This window comes from Budorcas taxicolor, chromosome 4, assembly GCF_023091745.1.
Source record: "Budorcas taxicolor isolate Tak-1 chromosome 4, Takin1.1, whole genome shotgun sequence".
Lineage (NCBI taxonomy): Eukaryota > Metazoa > Chordata > Mammalia > Artiodactyla > Bovidae > Budorcas > Budorcas taxicolor.
The window spans coordinates 57,269,738-57,291,138 of NC_068913.1; the positions used below are offsets into that span (position 1 = coordinate 57,269,738).

The 21,401-nt window shown below is 37.1% G+C and overlaps 1 non-coding gene across 1 annotated transcript; it reads left to right on the forward strand.

Moving 5' to 3' along the window:
- The first annotated feature begins 11,868 nt into the window (after nt 1–11,868).
- TRNAW-CCA (transfer RNA tryptophan (anticodon CCA)) lies at nt 11,869–11,940 on the forward strand. The gene has a single exon. It is a non-coding gene; the product is annotated as a tRNA-Trp (tRNA).
- Nucleotides 11,941–21,401: the final 9,461 nt, after the last annotated feature.

Sequence of the window (21,401 nt, forward strand, 5' to 3'; positions counted from 1 at the left end):
ATGTTGCACAGCAATGTGAATACATTTAACACTATTGAACTATACATTTAAATGGTTACAAAGGTAAATTTTGTGTTCTGTGTTTTTAACACAATTCTTAAAAAGTGTTTGCTGAATGAATGAAAGAAAATTTCCTATCATGTGCACAAGTGTGCACACACACACAAGATAGGTTCATAACAATATCTGGTACATCATAAGCATTCAAATATCTATGGGCTTCTTTTCCCTCTTTTGAATCTCCCAACAATCTCTTGACTTCAGCCTCACCTGCATGAATTCCTAATTTTCCTGCCTCTGAACACTGTGTAGACCTAATCATATTCTGTCCAGTGCTACTCCCTCACAGTTCAGTTTGGGCATGCTTTATCTTGCCAAATAGACTGCCAACTCCTGCAGAGAAGGCATCATATCTTATACTTTTTTTATGTTCCACATCACATCCAGTGCAATCTTTCCATTAACTGTTGGCTGAGATTCTATTCCAAATGACATGGACCTTCCCAGAGTCAAAATATTCCAGTTGCCACTGACATTCATCACTACAGATCAACATTTATTGGCTTATTTATATAGAGATCTCTGTTAGGAAGAGGGAATAAGAACAATGGATGGGAAAGATAGAAACAAAACTAAATAATATATATGATTGTCCTCAAATGGCTTACAATCTATTTGCACAAACAATGCAAACATAAAGAGGTTGGTAAAACTGCAAGGAAAAAATGCTAAGTGTCCACAGAGTGTTAAGGACAGCCATGGATACTTCGGGGAAATTAAATAAGAGATGATCTTTAGAAAAACGCAAGCACTAAAGTGTATGTTCTTTAGAACTAGATGATTCTGCAGGGGGAAAATGCATCTGCTCACTAACTCTGAGATAAAATTATTATATATTTTCAAGGTAATATTAATAATAACAACATTATTTCAGGCAATGCAGCAGACTCTACATACTAATTCTAAAAAAAAAAAAGGAGGGGGGTGGTATAATCCTGGTATATATAGAAACAGTGTGAAAGAAAAGTACTTCTCTACAGATGTAGGGATAGTAAATATTAGATTTGAACACATGTGACTCCAAAGCATGAATTCTTCCCATGATACAACTCATTCTTTCATCAAACATTTATTGAGCAAGTGTTGTGCTGAAGATAGAAAACTAAATAAAACATGATTTCTTCCTTCAAGTAGTTCTAGTCTGATGAGGAGGCAGTTATATAAAGAAACCACTTCAACAAAATGTGATGAGTCCAAAAATAGAGAATTGCCGAGTAAGTTATAGAGCACATAGGAAAGAAACCTAATCCATCCTGGGAAATCCTGGAAGATTTCCTGGAAGAATAGAATTCTTTATTAAGTCTTAAAAAATTAAAATAAAAAAACAATAATAGCTTACATTTGTGTGTTTACTGTCAAGGTGTGAGTTCCTCAGTCATGTCCAATTCTTTGCGATCCCATGGACTGTAGCCCTCCAGGCTCCTCTGTCCATGGGATTTCCCAGGCAAGAGTACTGGAGTGGGTTGCCATTCCCTTCTCCAGGGGATCTTCCCAACCCAAGCACCGAATCCAGGTCTCCAACATTGCAGGCAGATTCTTTACCATAGGCATATACTATTATTAGCCCTGATTTACAGTTGAAACAAAATGAAGTGAGCAACTTACATCATTTATAAATTTGTGGCAGAACCAGGGTATGAACCTATTTTCTCTTAATCTCTACAGTATGCTGCATATGAGTAGGAGTTTACTAGAAAAGTGGACTGAAGAGGAACATTTTTTTGCAAAGGAAAATTGAGAGCAAGGTTCAGGTCAATAAACTGCACAGGATGGGATGTGTAAGGAGTACAGTATAACTGAAGCAGGAAATAACAAGAGATGAAATTAGAGAATTATGGGCCAGACCACAAAAGTTCTTATGTAACAACCTAGGCTCTTAGAATTTATCCTATAAATTATGGAGGAATATCTTCAGATTCATATATTAATAAACAATTATGCCAGCTATTTGAAGGATAAATGTCAGTTAAAACTAGAGGAAAGAGAGTCCATTAGGAGACAGTCATTATTATTATTATAAAAAACAAATAACATAAATTTACTCTAACAATTTTAAGTATATAGTACAGTAAGGAAATCTTTTTAATATGCAACGGAGAGAGGATAAAAACCTGAAATTGGGTAGAGAGAACAAGATGGAAAACTAGGAAATAAAACATATCTGAATGGAATAATAGGCAGAACTTGGTGATGAACTGAATGTGCCTAGCTTCCTGACCATCACTTTCCTGTTTTAAATAATTTATTCAGGATAAGAGAAAGCATAAATGTATGCATTTGTCCTTTCTGAACTAGTCTCACATAGCACTAGGCATGACAGTATTAAAAATGAGTAAGACATACTTTCTATCCTAGAAGAACCTGCAGTCTGGAGCAGGGGTTAAGAACAAGATAAGTGTAATACAGGGTTTGGAGTATGAAAGAAACAGGTACAATATGCCCCAGGGATTCAAGGCGGGAATAATCAGCCCCAACCAGGAGAGATCAAAGAAGGGCTGACAGACAAGATGCCTCAAACGAATCTGAAGAAACAAGCAGGCACATTCAGTGGATCATGTATTACTTACAGCGAGTGTTTCTCCAGTGTAGTGTGGCCGGAACACAGCAGAACAAATAGTTTTCATGAATTATGCACAGGAGGTGATGGGAGGCAAGATGAATAGTGGACCCCTGAAGGTATCAGTAGAACAGGAATTTGTTAGCTGCTAGTTCCTCAATGTACAAGAGGGAAAGTGAGGTCACAAAAAGATGAAGGTGGAGGAAAAGATAGTGATCTGCAGTAAAATTACAAGAAGTGTTGTCGTTTTTGTAGAGCCATTTTTTAGTGCCATCTGGGGCCACGTCAGGGAGCTTCTCTGGTGGCTCAGATGGTAAAATCGTCTGCTTGCAATGCTGGAGACCCGGATTCAACCCCTGGGTCAGGAAGATCCCCTGGAGAAGGAAAAGGCAACCCACTCCAGTACTCTTGCCTGGAAAATTCCATGGAGGGAGGAACCTCATAGGCTACAGTCCATGGGGTCGCAGAGTCAGACATGACCGAGTGACTTAGCTTTCACTCTTTTCACTTTTTCTGGGGCTGTGTCATCACACTCCATCTAGCCCCACCTTGAGGCACAGAGTCAGAACTCAGTATGCTTGGAGAAGTGTATAAGTCTATTAGTTCTACCTGAAAACTTTGCATTTCCCATAACTGTAGGATGTTATCTTGAGATTCAGTTAGGGGTATGTGCATCAGGCAGTTTCTACTGCTCTTCTAAAGGATTTTAAAAGCCTCAGTGCCTCATTCACAAATATTGATCTTTGTGAAGAGAAGTGCCTTTTTTGACAAATGTGTTTATATAAGCATTATTTTTCTAAATGCAAGGCCCAATGTCAAAAAAGCAGTATTATTTATGAATATAAACTCTCAGACTTGAATAAGAACATCTTTGTTTAACCTGTTTAATATACAATACCCATACAAACAATTTCTAAATCTCAAGCATCTTTCTGGAAATGGCTCTTTATTCCCTTCTAAAGTCAAGTTTCTATTGCTGCCCCTAACAATTAAATAAGAAAAAAGGAAATTCAGTTACTGAAATTGATCACAGACTTTCTAGCTCATTAAACATATTCTCTTCAACACAGCAGCATAAGCTATAAATCTAGTTCTTTGATTCTGAATAATCTCAATATTCTTTATAGGGAGGCTTAAAGGTATTTTTCTTTAAGAAAAATAAAATAATTTATCTAGTGGAAAAATGTCTAATAAAGTCATTTTAATTAGATACACACATTAATCCTAAAATTGTACAAAATAGTTATAGTGACATTTCTCCATTTATTATGATGAAATCTAGTGAACATGGTTAGAATATAAACAGATCAGAGAGACTATGAAAGTCAGTGTTATCTGAGGTAATTTTATCATTATTTAGTAAATGATATGTCTCCCAGGATAAACTATCCATGTCTCCCAGGATAAAACAACAGATTCTCATTATATGAGGGTGACTTACTTGGAATTGGGAACCAAAACTATTTCTCAAGACCAGCCATCCTAAGTCCAATCCCCACATCCAAGAGTATCAAAATCTCTGATCACACTCCAAAATGAAGACAGATAGTGATAGAATTTTCACATATTCAGTATGTGCAAAAATATAAACTAGAGTTATGACATCAGAAGACAGGGGGCTAAGACCTAGTGATTCCTGCTTTTTCACACAAAATAGCATGTTTATTCATCCCACTGTACTTCTACAGTTGCCCAGAGGGAGAATAAAGTGCCTGAAGTTTCAACTGATAAAGATGACTCACCCTGAAACTTACTGAGTAGTTTATGAGGGTTTACAATGCGTGTGAATTGTTGCTTATGTCTTGTATGCTGGGCAATGGTCAGGATGAAATGAGGCCAAAGAGTCTGATAAGATGGAAAATAAAAATCTATGGCAGTCATATATAAAAATGACAATGTGTGTATCATAAATCTCTACACATTTTAGCATGTGGTGCATATATATTCAAGTAATATAAATGTTAAAGAAAAGGTCTTTAGCACAAATTGACCAGCTTCAACACTGGAAAAAATAAAAATTAACAAAAAAGAAATCCAAAGTAAAATAACAGCTCTCATAAATGTCTCAAGGGTGAAAATACTGCTGTCTCTATAACATAGGAAAGAAACAATTTCTGGTAATAAATTCTACCAGATATTTTAGTGATAGTATCATTTCTACTGATTTTAAAAACATATTTTTAATTGTCCTACATATTTCCTTGAGCATACAAGGAAAAAAAAAAAATCAGAGTCCTGGGGAATAGCCAAGAGGACAGAGAAGGAAGCCTGGGTGCACCTCCTCCCACAGGCACACCAAAATTATAACTATTTACAGAACAACTATCTATGAGAATCAGCTGATGACTAGCAGAGTAGATTTTCCACAACTAAAGAAAAACAAACCACAACCAGGTGGGTAGGAGGGGCAGAGACATGATATAATCAAGACCCACAGTCCCAGGTAGGCAACCCACAAATGGGAAGATAACCACAATTGTGAAAGTTCTCCCTAAAAAGCAAGAGATCTGAGCTCCAGATCAGATTCCTCAGTGTGGGGATCCTGCTCCAGAATGAAGAACCTCAAAAACATCAGGCTTTGAAGGTTAGCAGAGCTTACACACAGGAGAGCCATAGAAGGCTGTTGGAAATGAGAGCTTTCAGGCACTCAAAATTCTCACATGCTTCAAGTTCCAGCACAGAGACTATAATTTGAAAGGAGCCTAGGTTAGACCACTTGCTAGTCTTGGAAAGCCTCCTAAAGGGGTGGGAAGCAACTGGGACTCCTTCTGAGATCACAGACACTGGTAGCAGCCAATTTGGGGAGCTTGATCTACCAGAAGGACATGGGTGTGGCATGTACCATTTTGGAGTCCTCCTCCTAGCTTATTAGTGCTAAGGGTTTATCTGCCCACCAGTGGGCCAGTACCAGCCTCAAGACCCACCAGACAATGGAGACAGCCATGCTGAGACCTAAGTGTCCACTGACATATGAATGGATAAAGAAGATGTGGTATGCAACTGATTCAGCTATAAAAAAGAATGAAACCACTTGCAACAATACAGATGCACCTAGAGGGTATTATGCTAAGTGAAATAACTCAGACAGAGAAAGACAAATACTATATGATTTCACTTATTATAGAATCTAAAACAAAGAAAAACAGAAACAGACAGAGAGAACAAATTAGTCATTGCCACAGGGGAGAGAAGTGATGGGATGAGTGAAATAGGTGAGGGAGATTAAGAAAGGTACAAACTTCCATTTATCAAGTAAGTCACAGGGATGTAATGTACAGTATGGGGAATATAGTCAATAATACTGTAACAACTTTGTATGGTGACAGACGGCAACTAGATTTATCATGGTGATCATTTTGTAACACACACACACACACAAATATTGAATCACTATGTTGTAGACTTGAAACTAATATAAATATTTTAAGTCAATTATAATTCAATAAAAAATAAATTAAGAAAAACAAATTGAGACTCCACTTACCACAGAATAGCTCCAAAGCAAGCAATACTATTTCCACTACTAAAAGTATTCAAAATGTGTACCAACATTCTAATACAAGAGAACTGTTCCCTACAAAGCTCTCTCAACAAAGTGAGGTGTTTTCACAAACAGGATTCAAAGGAAATAGAAGTCATGATGGCTTTTGCAGTTTCTCAAAGCGTGATAAACAAAGTAACTCCCCATATCTGTGTCATGAGACTAATTCCTACTGGTAGCAATGAAAATACTAATATATTACCTGCACTCATTTGATGTTATTTAAGTACCTCCAACTGATGACTAATAAGATGAGACTTTTAAAAAAATTCTAGTTAGGTCTCCTTTCCTCCTTCCTTTCTTCCTCTCACTCTATCCATTTCTCCATCATTTCATCTTGTCTTTCCTTTTGTCCAACAGTGGAAAAAATGGGTGCCAGTAGGTCTACACGTACCATAATTCCTATCACAGGCTACATTTGAAGACCAATGGATCATCGCCCTAAGTAAATCTGTCAATTTTTCACATCACCTACCTCCAGAGATAAAAATTCTATTTCATATTTATCTAGGTGTCTACATCAAAAGCATAGGCAAACTTTATTTTCTTGGACTCCAAAATCACTGTACAGTGACTGCAGCCATGAAATTAAAAGACGCTTGCTACTTAAAAGAAAAGCTATGATAAACCCAGATGGAATATTAAAAAACAGAGATATTACTTTGCCAACAAAGGTCGGTATAATCAAACTATGGTTTTTCCAGTAGAGATGGGCCATTAAGAAGGTTGAGCATGGAAGAATTGATGCTTTTGAATTGTGGTGTCGGAGAAGACTCTTGAGAGTCTCTTGGACTGCAAGGAGATCAAACAAGTCGATCCTGAGGGAAATCAGTTCTGAATATTCATTGGAAGGACTGATGCTGAAGCTCCAAACCTTTGGCCACCTGATGTGAAGAGTTGACTCACTGGAAAAAACCCTGATGTTGGGCATGATTGAAAGCAGGAGGAGAAGGGAACAGCAGAGGACGAGATGGTTGGATGGCATCACCAACTCAATGGACATGAATTTGAGCAAGCTCTGGGAGATGGTGAAGGTCAGGGAAGCCTGGCATGCTGCAGTCCATGGGGTCACAAAGAGTATGACAGGACTGTGCAACTGAACAACAATACATCAGTAAGTCTATGTTGAAAAACACTCAAAAATTCAAATCATTTTGTTGCACAACTGGTTTGACTGTAGCATGTATATATAAAGATCTAAATTAAATAACAATGAACAAAGCTGCTTAGCTTAGCTTTACATCCCAACTTAAGTGCTTAGAAATACATAAACTAGGCAACTTTAATTTTATACTATTAAGGGCTGACAGGGACCCTGGTATCATTAAAGCAAGTCCTATAAATATAAAAATATACGAGTTTATATTTTCCAGAAAACCCAGGTTTGAGTTTGTCAAGAGATCTCTCTAGTTTTATTAACATAAAAATCAATCTTTATTGTTTCAGGGTTATCTCAGTGACAGGTAACTGTCTGAAAATTGATCATCTGCTTCCTTTTCACAGTGATTAAAAACTGCCTGGTTAACAGAAGGTTGAGAATTACATGGCTCTAACATGCTTAATGTTATCTGAATCTAAACAAATGTGATAAGTGAAATCAAATTCAATCAAAAGAAACATTACCACTTTCTCAATGATTAAAGTAAAACCAGTGATCTAACAAAAAAAATTAAAGCCCATTCAAAAGTGACTCAAAACTTAGAAGTTCCTAATGTTAAGGCTTAATTCTGTTCTGTCAGCTGGCATCAATATAAACTCTGTCCAATTTAGAGAATCTGATTAAGAAACCTAAGGTTCAACTCTCACGCACAGTATCTAAGCTTTGGTTTTTGAGGGTGATGGATGATGAAGGGGGCAAAATGTGAATATTCTCTGCTTGCCTCAATGATCCATAGCAAGCACAGTTCTAATTAATCTTGCCAGTAACAAAGGCCATAATCCACAAGAACTTACCTTCTCAGCCAAGCTGCTATTCTGTATCCTGTACAGCTGAGTGCAGAATTCAGTGCTACCTTATGGAGTATACCTGGTACTGGATGCTCCACCCAGATTCCTTCCTCAAGGATAAAGCATCCTTCTCTCAGCTGTTGGGAATACCATCTCTTGACAGTTCACATGTGGGTCCCTCACAGAGAAATGCCCTTGGCCACGAAGAACTACCTCACTTAAAGTTAAGCTCCCTCTCAGGGGAGAGCCCATAGTCAATGAGCTTGACTGTGGAACAAAGAACCCCTTGCTTCAGTACAGAGTATCTCTGAAAGGACATCCCAGCTCCAGAGCTCCCTAGAGTCTCTACTGATGCTCAGTTGCATTGAGGGTCAGTGTCTCCCTCTTGCTGATCCTCCTTTTCTCACTTCCTTACATATGCACTCTGGAGACCACTTGTCAAATAACCTCTTCATCTCAGAATCTATTTCCATGCAGCCTAATCTAAGACTCAAGTCAATAATTATGAAAGGCAAATACACTAGTATACAGTAATTTTGCTGACTTCATAGATCTTGGTGTCAGTCTTGATCTTCTGTTATAGATGTCAACCTATTAATCGAGGCAGAGAAAAGATCTAAACTTTAATTCATCATTAACAGACTCCAATTCCCATTTAATTGAAAAAATATTCAGGAGCCAAATTATTGGTATTATAGGTTACCTTATTTCTACCCTTTCTTCTGAACAATTCTGAATGTTTGGCAAAAATTATTGGATAATTTTGTTACTTAATTATAAGAGAAGAAATACTCTAGATGAAATTCTAATTGAAAGCATAAGAAGAAAAGGAGAATAAAAATGATTTGTCCACAATAGATCTCTATGTTCCCAAAGATGGAACAAATGTACTTTTGTTGGATTTATAAAGATTCAGGCCTTTTCTGATCAAAATATAAAAGAATTATTAGAACAACATCTACTTTTTATGTTTTCAATCTCTTAAAATCTCCTTTGGAAAGGAATGAAAGGTTGCCATGGAATCAACTGATTCTTTTATTCTATTCACTTTTCAATCCAAAGAATATGAAAAGATCCTAAGTTTTGAGTTCTTTGTTTTTCAGTTTGCTCATTTTTTTTTTAGTTTTGTTGTTGTTTTAGTACCACTATTTTGAAGACTAGAAATAAAGTCAGTTGGTCTGCCTAACTGTAGTCTCATTTGTCTTAGTTAATACAAACTAAGTTTCTCTTCTAAACCATATGGACACACAGAAAAGTAAATAGATCAGAGTACAACAGCAAATGCTGATATGCCATTCTTTTTAAAAGATGTAACTATTATATATAGATAAAAGTTGTCATACAGAAAAGAAAGCATGCCTACAAAAATGCATCTTCTGTTTCCTTTAAGTAGAAATTTCTGACAAGGACCAATAAAATCACTAATTTGACAATGGTTTTCAATAACTGAATGACAAGAATCTATTCCTGTTGGGGATAGGAAGATGCACATGTGGACAAAGATTCATTCTTTTATGTTTTAGGGGGAAAATAAAATGATATGCCTTCCTCTTTCACTCCTAGTGAATTACACCTAGACTAGTATCTCCAGATTTTTCTACAATTATCCCTCAGCATTCACAGGGAATTGGTTCAAGGACCCACCATAGACACAAATATCTGAGTATGCTTAACTCTCATAGTGGACCTCTGTATCCATGAGTGCTGAACCACCAGATTCAGAACCAGCATGTGTGGAAAGCCAACTATATCTGTTGAAAGAAATCTGCTTATAAGTGGACTTGCACAATTCAAACCCATGTTGTTCAAGAGTCAACAGAACTATGAACTTTTATGAATAAAAATGTTTTAAATCTTCACATATATAACATATAAATTATATCATTTACTGTGCTAGTAGGTACATTTCAAAATGTACAACAACAGAAATATTATAAAAAATAAATAAAATGAAATGAAAATTTTATATAATACCAGTTTATTAATTAGTGGTCCAAAAATCTTTCCTCACAGTAAAATATTATTAATAACTTCAAAATAAATATAAACACAATCAAATATACACCATCTCCTTCAAACTTAGCTTAACATTTATTGATGCTATGATTCAAAAGTCTGATTCTTAATTCAATTCTGGTTGCCATAATCTAGAAAGAAAATGCTACACAAAGATAAAAAGATCCAAATAGATGAGGCACGTTATTGGCTGTGCTTATCAAATCATGAAATTCATTTTGTAATCATTTGAGTGGTTAGCATTATATTTAACCCATGGGGTTTATTTGCAAGAATCTTTGAAAGTTATCTGAACCAAAACTAGATAGCACAATATGCTCATCTACTAAACAAGAAAGACAGGCACCACAAAAAAACTATTATATGTTGAAAGTGAACTAATAAATATGGGCATGATGTTTGACTCCCACTCTTTCTAGAATAGCTGGGAGACTCTTTAGAATCCATGACTATTTGACAAGTGGGCAGTGTAAGGCACTAGTGTTAAACCATGTGATAAATGTTAGAACATTTGTATTTCTTACTTTCCAGAGGAAATTAATTATAAAAAGAATTTGAACATTTTCTTCCCAAACTCTCTGGCAATCCAGGGAGAAAATATATGACCTAAAAAAACTGATACTAAGGAATTGCTTCGAGAAGACACCAAAATTTTAACCTAGGTTTTCTTTCAGGCTTTGCTTCAAGCACCTAGATAGTATAACAAGCAGGGTCAGCATGTTTCCAGATCAACACATTGCACATATTTTGGTACTCACATGCTCTAAAGTCAAATATACAATTGACCCTTAAATGATACGGGGGTTAAGGGCACCAACTCCCATACAGTCAAAACTTCTGACTCCCCAATATCTTAACTACAACAGCCTATTCCAACAGCCTATTGTTGAATAGAAGCCCTACCAATAACATGAACAGTCAATTAACACATATTTTGTATGTTATATGTTTTATACACTGTATTCTTATAATAAAAGTAGAGAAAAGAAAATAGTAAGAAAACCAAGAGGAAAATATATTTACAATACTGTATGTATAGATGCCATAAATTTACATCATCTGTCTATAAAATGAATTGTCTGTCAGTACCAGATTGAGGGAAGGAGGAGAAGAGGGAGACAGAGGATGAGATGGTTCAGTGGCATCACTGACTCAATTGACATGAGTTTGAGCAAACTCCAGGAGATGGTGAAGGACAGGGAAGCCTGGTGTGCTGCAGTGATAGGTCACAGAGTTGGACACAACATTGCGACTGAACAACAACCTACATTAATACTGCATTATATGATACAAGATACTGTAGCTGTTATACAGAATACTAACACTACAAATCAAAAACAAAAAGATAGTATGAAAAGAAATTCATATTTACAGGTATAGTGATTCATGCATTCATAATGAAGAAGCAGCAATACAATTATAGTAGCCAGAGTAGCTAGTCTATATGGTAATGAATGAATTGTTGTAAAATTTTCATGGCATACAGTATTACAGTCATATTTATAATATATTACCAGAAACATTATAACTTAAACACAAAAATATCTCATATAGTTCTTATTGCAAAACAAGTTCACCACAATAGCAACACGAGGTAGCTATGAAATTATTACATTAGGAATAGTGTACTACATACCATGTTGCACGTGGGGTCTTAGTTGCCCACCCAGGGATCAAACTCCTGCCCCCTGCAGTAGAAGCACAGATTCTTAATCACTGGATTATCAAGGAAGTCCTTTTGGGGGCTTCCCTGGTGGCTCAGAGGTTAAAGCGTCTGCCTCCAATGCAGGAGACCCAGGTTCGATCCCTGGGTCGGGAAGATCCCCTGGAGAAGGAAATGGTAACCCACTCCAGTATTCTTGCCTGGAGAATCCCATGGACGGAGAAGGCTGGTAGGCTACAGTCCATGGGGTCGCAAAGAGTCGGACACGACTGAGCGACTTCACCACCACCACCCTTTTGTTACTTGGGCTTCCCTTGTGGCTCAGCTGGTAAAAAATCAACGTGTAATGTGGGAGACCTGGGTTTGATCCCTGAGTTGGGAAGATCCCAAGAAGGGTAAGGCTACCCACTCCCCAGTATTCTGACCTGGAAAACTGCATGGACTGTTTAGTCCATGGCATCGCAAGAGTCGAACACAACTGAGCGACTTTCACTTCACTTTGTTGTTGCTCAGTTGTTAAGACGAATCTGACTCTTTGCAGCCTCACAGACTGCAGCATGCCAAGCTTCCCTGTCCTTCACTATCTCCTGGAATTTGCTCAAATTCACATTCATTGAGTCGGTGATGCCCTCTAACCATCTCATTCTCTGTCGCCCCCTTCTCTTCCTGCCCTCAATCTTTCCCAGCATCAGGATCTTTTCCAAAGAGTTGGCTCTTCACATCAGGTGGCCAAAGTGTTGGAGCTTCAGCACCAGTCCTTCCAATGAATATTCCTTTAAAATTGACTGGTTTGATCTCCTTTTAGTCCAAGGAACTCTCAAGTGTCTTCTCCAGCACCACAATTGGAAAGCATCAGTTCTTCGGCTATCAGCCTTCTTTATGATCCAACTCTCATATCTGTACACAACTACTGGAAAAATCACAGCTTTGGCTGTAGGGGCCTTTGTCAGCATAGTGATGTGTCTGCTTTTTAAAATGCTGTCAAGTTTGTTATAAATTTCTTTCCAAGGAGCAAGCATCTTTTAATTTTGTGGCTGCAATCACCATCCACAGTGATTTTGCAGCCCAAGAAAAGAAAATCTGTCACTGCTCCCACTTTTTCCCCTTCTATTTGCCATGAAGTGGTGGGACTGGATGCCATAATCCTAGTTTTTTGAATGTTGAGTTACAAGACAACTTTTTCACTCTCTTTCACCCTCATCAAGAGGCTCTTTAGTTCCTCTTTGCTTTCGCCATTATAGTAGTATCATCCTCATATCCACATCCAGTTGTTATTTCTCCCAGCAATCTTGATTCCAGCTTGTGATTCATCCAGCCCCATATTTCACAGGATGTACTCTGCACAAAAGTTAAATAAGCAGGGTGCCAATATACAGCCTTGTTGTACTCCTTTCCCAGTTTTGAACTAGTCAGTTGTTCCATATATGGTACTAATTGTTGCTTCCTAACTCATATATAGGTTTGGAGAGACAGGTAAGGTGGTCTGGTACTCCCGTATCTTTATAAGAATTTTCCACAGTTAGTTATGATCCACAGAGTCAAAGGCTTTTGAGTAGTCAGTGAAACAGAAGTAGATGTTTTTCTGGAATTCCCTTGCTTTCTCCATGATCCAACAAATGCTGGTAATTTCACCCCTGGTTCCTTTGCCTTTTCTAAACCCTGTTTTGTACATCTGGAAGTTCTCAGTTCATGTACTGCTAAAGCCTAGAAAACTGCATATTTACATTTGTTTACATTTCTCTCCACTGCAAATGCTGCCATATATGGTCTGTAAGTGTATGTGTAATTTTTGATACATTTTAACTCTTTATAATAGAATTGTGTATATTTTATAGTATTAAATGATAGAAGAGACTTGTATCTACATGTATTCTATGCATTCATTATATTTTTCTCTTAATTTTTTCTGTGTTTCTAGGCTACACAGTTCCTCTGAGTTTCATCAGATTGTTGCAAATCTCCACAAAATTTTCCAATATATTTATCGGGAAGAATTCAAGTAGACCCCCACAGTTCAAACCCATATTGCTCAAGGGTCAACTGTATTTTGATATCCAGTGTTTAAGGGATTTACTCACTCAGAAATTAAATCAAAGTAGTTAATTTCCCAGGAAAGCACAATTTGAAATTTAGAATAAAAAGAAATATGAAAACTTACTTTGGTCCAAGATTTAATCATCCAGCAAAGTACAAATGTAGAATAAAATGACTTGTTAGTCACAAATCTGTTGAGAACATCTGACTAATGGCAGGAAGTATTTTGTAGGTATTCCACAGTAAATCCATTTTTAAGACATATCACATTCAAAAAAGCTTAATTAAGCTTTTATCCTAATCCTCAGGTTATAAACTTTAGCTGGTCTAAATAAAATATACAGAATCTACCACTCATCTGTTCACTTTAGCACTACATATGAAACAGTATCAGTTATACATACTGGTGATAAAATATAAATAATATATAATATATCATATACTTATGTATTTACAAATATTAAGAAATCATTAACAAAGTTTTCTCTTCAGAAATAGAAGTCCATTTTGCTTCCAACTTTAAGTAAAGAAATACTAAAAATAAAGCCTTTGAAAAGATAAATAGCAGGGTCTCAGAGATTTTTCAAACAAACTCTTCTAATGAGCACTAGACAACTAGCATAAGACTTGGGGGGTGGTAGAAGGAGATAAGAGAACAAGAGAATGTCAGGTTCACATGGAACCTTCAAGGACATCGAAGCTGACCATCCTTTTGAAGCATGGATCCTTTCTATAACACCATGCAAAGTGTTCACTAAGCCAACCTACTGACTGATCAAGCGTTCACTGCTCACCAACGCAGCCACTTCTCTCTTAAAACATTAGAAAGCTTTCCATACATGAAAAGCTAATGAGCTAATACATGCCTCTCTATCTCTGTCACCCACAGGCATCTACAACAACTCCAACTCCTTCCCTCTAGGACCTCTCCTACAGGATAGCTATCAAAAATACTAGCTAGTCTCAATGAATCCTTTTATTTACATTCCATTGTTTTTCAACTACATTTTTCAATTAAAAATTGTAGTTTTATCATATCACACTACTAGTTAATACCCAGTTTGTTAATGTTTCTCTTAAAGTGCGTACATACTCAGTTTCTCAGTCGTGTCCAGCTCTTCGTGACACCTGGACTGTAGCCCACCAGGCTCCTCTGTCCATGGGATTTTCCAGGTAAGAATAATGGAGCGCATTGCCATTTTCTACTCCAGGGGAATCTTTCCAACCCAGGGACTGAGTCTGCTGCATCATCTGCACTGGCAGGCAGATTCTTTACCACTGAGCCGCCTGTGGGACCGATAAAAGAATCCTACATTTCTAGACTCGCCCCAAATTGGAAAGAGCAAAGTAATACTTTCCCTCTCCATTCTAGACACTACACATCTATTCTTGCAGCCCAAGATTATACTCACTGTTTCCATGGCTATGTCACATATATTGATTCAAACTGAGCTTTATGCTGACTAAAACTTTAGCCTTATTTTGTCAACTAAAAATTATCACTCATCATCTGCCTCTAGAAGGATGAAGTCACTAGCCACTGCAGTTGCTGATCTCCAACATGCCCCGAAAGGAGTTTAGGGTGGAAATCAGGTATGAGGCATTCTGTGATCTGGGAAAAACTGGCAGAACAGGCCTTCAGATAAAAGATTTTATGAGCCCAATTTCTTGCATCTTCTCATATCCAGAAAAGCACTAAAATCATTAACAGAGACACCTGCTCCTCATGACTAGCAGCCACCTTCTTCCAAATGTATGATTGGTTACTTCTATCCCTCTTCACCAGAATCACATATACGTTGTATCCCCCCCTCCACCTCTGTGGAGCAGTTCTGAGAGTCCACCTCCCAGGCTATAGTCACCATTTTGCTCCAAATAACTCTTAACTCACAATTCTCACATTGTGCATTATTTCAGTTGACAAATTATTCATTTACTCAACAAATATTTATATAATGCTCAGTGGTAAAGAATCTGCCTGCAAAGTAGGAGATCTGGGTTTGATCGCTGGGTGGGGAAGATCCCCTGGAGGAGATGGCAACCCACTCCAGTGTTCTTGCCTGGAAAACCCCATGGACAGAGTTGCCTGGCAGGCTTCAGTCCATGGGGTCACAAAAGAGTCAGACTCCACTTAGCAACTAAATAATAAAAAACTGCTACTAAAAGTATATTACAATACTAGGAACAGTATGAAAAATCAGTGAGCTATAACTGAAAGAGGTTAAGACCTGGGCCCAAGCCCCACTTTATCCAGCTATAACTGTGGGAGAGAACACTTGTTCAGTTCAGTTCAGTTCAGTTCAGTTGCTCAGTCGTGTCCAACTCTTTGTGATCCCATGAATTGCAGCATGCCAGGCCTCCCTGTACATCACCAACTCCCGCAGTTCACCCAAACTCATGTCCATTGAGTCGGTGATGCCATCCAGCCATCTCATCCTCTGTCATCCCCTTCTCCTCCTGCCCCCAATCCCTCCCAGCATCACAGTCTTTTCCAATGAGTCAACTCTTTGCATGAGGTGGCTAAAGTATTGGAGTTTCAGCTTTAGCATCAGTCCTTCCAATGAATATCCAGGACTGATCTCCTTTAGAATGATCTGGTTGGATCTCCTTGCAGTCCAAGGGATTCTCAAGAGTCTTCTCCAACGCCACAGTTCAAAAGCATCAATTCTTCAGTGCTAGCTTTCTTCACAGTCTTTGTTAGAGCTACTCAATTTTCATAACAGGATAACTATCTTGCTACATCCTAGTCAGAGTTCCAAAACATATGACTAGGCCTTCAGCCAGAAATGTAGAATACCAGCACTCCAGGTTATCCAGTTCCCTTCCAAATACCTACTGAGAGAAGAAACATTTAAAGAAGATAGGTCCAAGGCTTTAAAAATCCAATCCTTGGTTAATGTTGAATTACCAAAAAGCTACATGTTAGGAACCAACCACATACCATTCTGATCACCTTCAGGGAGTTGCATTTAATACTTTGTCCTAACCTTTAACAGATTATTGTAAGAAGTAACCATGTGAAAGTCACAACTGCATTATGTTTTAAAGCTGCTAATACTATCCGTTTTGCTAATGAGTTCCTTTTACTGCTAGAAGAGGTTTTGTTTCTCTGAGGAATGAGATGTTTCTACAGTTCTAACAATGAAAATCATCAGAACGTTTTATACATTTTTTAAAAATAAGTTTTAGAGAGATAAAAGTAAGTTTATAAGAAATAATGAGAAAAAATGCCACTTAATACATGAACAAATATCAAGATATATGTGTATTTCCTGCTTCATCAGCAATTGGAAAAGGGTACATGAAAGCAGGATGGATAATTCAAATTGGGTCTTATTAAATTTATTATTAATTAAGTGAAAGATCATTATTCAGTTTCCTCTATATTTCCTCTTCCCAAATAATCAGGCCCAATAACTTACTTTCCCCAATGACAAAGGTTCTAAGATCTCATGAACCTAAGAACTATCTAGAGAATTTCTTTAAGAAATTTACATTTTTAAATAAACTCCCCATGTCATTTCATTTGAGAAGCAAGTGAGCCACATAATACATTTTGAGCACCCTCTTCCAGGACTAACTTTTGGATCACTTGAATCAACTCTTGTCACTCATCTCTGGGCTCTCTGTTTTCTCTCTTGGTCCCTCTAAAAACCTGGTGACCAACGGTATAATAAGTATTCTTACGAAAGGTCCTACTAAATCAGAGATGAAAAGATTACGTCCCTACTCTTACGCAGCACAACCACGTTCACTTTAATACATCCTAGTGTTGATAGGCATGTTCACAAAGGCAATGTTTCACTTGACTGTCCAATAGAGGTCACTTATTTTGACTCTCTTGAAAAATGGGAGCTAAAAATGCATTAAAGTAGGTCCAAATCACAATAAAATGAAACTGTGAAGAGCATTCTATGGGACCTTTTTCTCAATTAAACCAGTTGCCATTTTTTTAAATATAATCTATTCTACTTTTAAAATTAAGATTTTTCCTTTGAACAGAAAATCTGGCAACCTCCTTGAGTAAAATTATTCTTCCTGAAAGTAAAACCTTTGTGTTATAATTTTTTAATTATTTATGATGATTTTAAATTCAAACAATACCACTTTCAGAATATCTACAGGCAAGTAACCTATTGTCATAAAGGACTCAAGGAATAGATTTACAAACAATCAAAATATTGATTTTGATTGTTTATAAGTAAAGAAACTTATATTGAGTAAAGAGTAAAAAAACTTTATTGAATCAAGAGTAAAGAAACTTTATTTTGGCTCTCCAGCTCACCATTTCATGGATGAACAAATCATTCCATGACAGAAACTGATGTTATACCATACAGTTCTCTACCTGGACCATCTATATGATTTATTAAAAGAAACATTTGAAAAACTAAACATGACCAATCGCTTACAGTATGCCAACTGAAAACTCACAGTAAATGTCTACATAAAAGGTTCAGGTACTCATTTAAGTTACCAAGATCAATCTAAAAGTTACTGCTTTCAAGCTATTTCTTACTTATAAAATCTCTAACCCTACACACATTCTATCATGACTAAATTAACTTTAGATAAAAAGCATTTTCAAAGAACAAGTTGAGATATCCAAAGCACAAATTCAGAGTCTGAAAAATGAGTGATTTTACTCAGAAAATGACCAGATAGAAATTCTTTAAGTCTTTAGATTTGAGAGAAATCAAGCTAAGACCAGTTGGGGCATGATTCACTCTCCTATGCTACTTGCATTTTCTATCTGGTATGTTTTTAAGTTTATAAATTTCATGCTATCTCCATGGTTACCAATGCTTAATCATAACAAGCACCTGGTCTATACATAGCAATTAATATTTTCCTATGAACTGCACATACTAACTTGCTCAAAACCTCTCTATACTTTCACAATGACTAAGTTTTTCACTTCTAAGCAAAGATTTTCAAAAGGTTCTTTTAATTTTCTTTTCTTCCCTTTTAAATTTTGTACATTATATGGACTTCAGTAATTTCATGATAGTTAAGATTTGCCAACACATCACAATCTGTGTTATTTCACATATGATGTCTGTGCCCATCAGTAAGTACTCTTCTGAGATTCAGTCAGACAGACCTTAATTTTTAAAAACTATATTTTGTATATACCTATAAAAGTCAAAATCAATTAACAAATTAGGTGAATACTGGTATTCATTCATTCACCAAACTAGAGCCTAGAGGGAAGAATATAAACACCAACAACTCCTCAGTGACTCACCACAGTTAGGTTTCCTAAGCAACACTGGAACATTTTATTTCTAAGAAAATTAAAATGCAGTTTCATGTTGTGGACATTTTCCACATGAAAGCATGTGGGCAATGATTAAGAGGCAGACTTTGTCAAACTTCCGAGGTTCATATCCTAACTCACTTATGTGACCTTAGAAGAATTATTTAACCATGCCTCAGTTTCCGCATCTGTATCAGGGGATAATAATAGTATCTCCCTCAGAGGATTATTTTAGGGACTAAAGGGATCTACATTGATTAATGTGTAGAATAGCTCCTGACACACACTAGTTACTATTTAAGCATTTATTAAATATAAATCAATCAAAGTCTTACCCCATGTATCATGAAAACATGCTTTCTAAGAAAATCTTTTTTTCCATGAGAAATATTTTTTTCACCCTCCCATAATGCAAGATAGTCCTGACTTTAAATTTTCTTATGAAATACTTAAATGTTATCTGATCAGCTAATCCCATATATATGAGAGTTCTAGACACTGACAGTATCAAGCATTTTATGTATCACTTCATTTAATCAACAATGGAAATCCTACAAAAGATTGGTGATTTCCCCATTACAAATGAGAAAAATTTGCACAAATATCGCTGAGTTGGTAAGTGGCAGAGATGGGTCAGCAGATGACATCTCCAAAGTCAATGTTTTTAATCTGTCCATTACCGATAAAATGCTACATTAAAAGATAATTTCTCAGGACTTCCCTGGTGATACAGTGGCTAAGATTTCACACTCTCAATACTGGGGGCCCCGATTCAATCTCTGGTCAGGGACTTAGATCCCACATGTCACAGCTAAGAGCATGGTACAACAAAGACCAAAGATCCTGTATGCTGCATCTAAGATCCAGTACAGCCAAACAAATATTTTTTTAAAAGAGATAATGTCACAGCTTTCCAAAACTATAAATTTGTTCCATCCAGATATTCTTAGCCTGCTCCTGGAACCCCAGCAATGTAAAATTTGAATTTGTCAGTGCCTGCAGGCATGTTTCCTCTGCTTCCTGAACAACACAGACTTGTGTATGCAATTGATTCTCACAGATTACTAAGGTTATTTGGTGGAAATCAACCCTACATTGGCAACAGGCTCTAGATGGTGCCTGGAACCATATGAAAAATGATCTTTTGCAGCTTGCCCATACATGTCTGTAAAATGCTGGCACTGGAGTCTTCAGACTCAGCAGGAGTTTTTTCTGAAGCAGCTGAACAGCTTTGAAAAGTACAGTTTATCTCATCCTGTTAGCCTAATGATTAGTTAGTTCTAATGCAGCAGTCTCAGTGATGAATGTCCTATTACTGATGGGAAATACTGACTAACTCTGGGATGGCCTTTTTAAATTCTGAAGCTCTAATAAAATGTCTCCACTCTTGGCTGGGCTCAATCACTAATAGGAAGACTGGGTTTTATGAACTTCCTGACACACACCAGTCACTGTAATATGCTAATATCAGCCTATCCTGCCTTCCCTGATGGATCCCAGAAGCCCCTTCCTTCAGGGACTACCAATGATCCACTTCGAACAGTTAAAATAAGCAGAAGCAACTTCTTCAATCTTCTCTGAAACCACTTCGCAGTAACAACTGATGTGAAATTTTGCCCTCTACCACTCAGATGTGTGTCTAAAGTAATGTTCTTTGTCTCTGAGTATCATTACCTAGCAGTGACCTCCTCTGTTTCAGTGAAGGATGGTATAAGCTAAGGTTCTCCTAAACTGAAAGACTAAATTCTGGATCTGATAACACTAGATATTTAATGCCAAAAGAGGAACTATATAGAAGCCCGTAGGAGCATTCAGTCAACTCGGGCAGGAGGAGGGGGTATGGAATATGGCACTGCTTCAGAAGAGCTGTGGTTCATGTTGCTACCAGAGATGTTCACAAGCAGAACCTGTAGCTAGCAGATGTTTGGCACAGAAGAAGTCGCTCATCTCTGTAGCACTGCTAAGGAAATGATCATCTCTTTTAGAAGAGGGAACTACACACATACAACATAACACTCCTTGTCCTTGTCAGTGATGTAGACAAAACATCTAAATCTGAGTTACAGTTAGGAAATAATAGTTCATTAAGATAGTCTACAGGCACATCAGAAATTTAAAAAAAAAAAAAAAACTTCAGGTCAAAGAAATAGAGGGGATCATTATACTCACTGTATCTCAGAAATTAATCCCTGCCTCTACATCACTTGGGGGCTTCGCTGGCGGCTCAGAGGGTAAAAGCATCTGCTTGCATTGAGGGAGACCTGGGTTCGATCCCTGGATTGGGAAGATCCCTTGGAGAAGGAAATGGCAACCCACTCCAGTA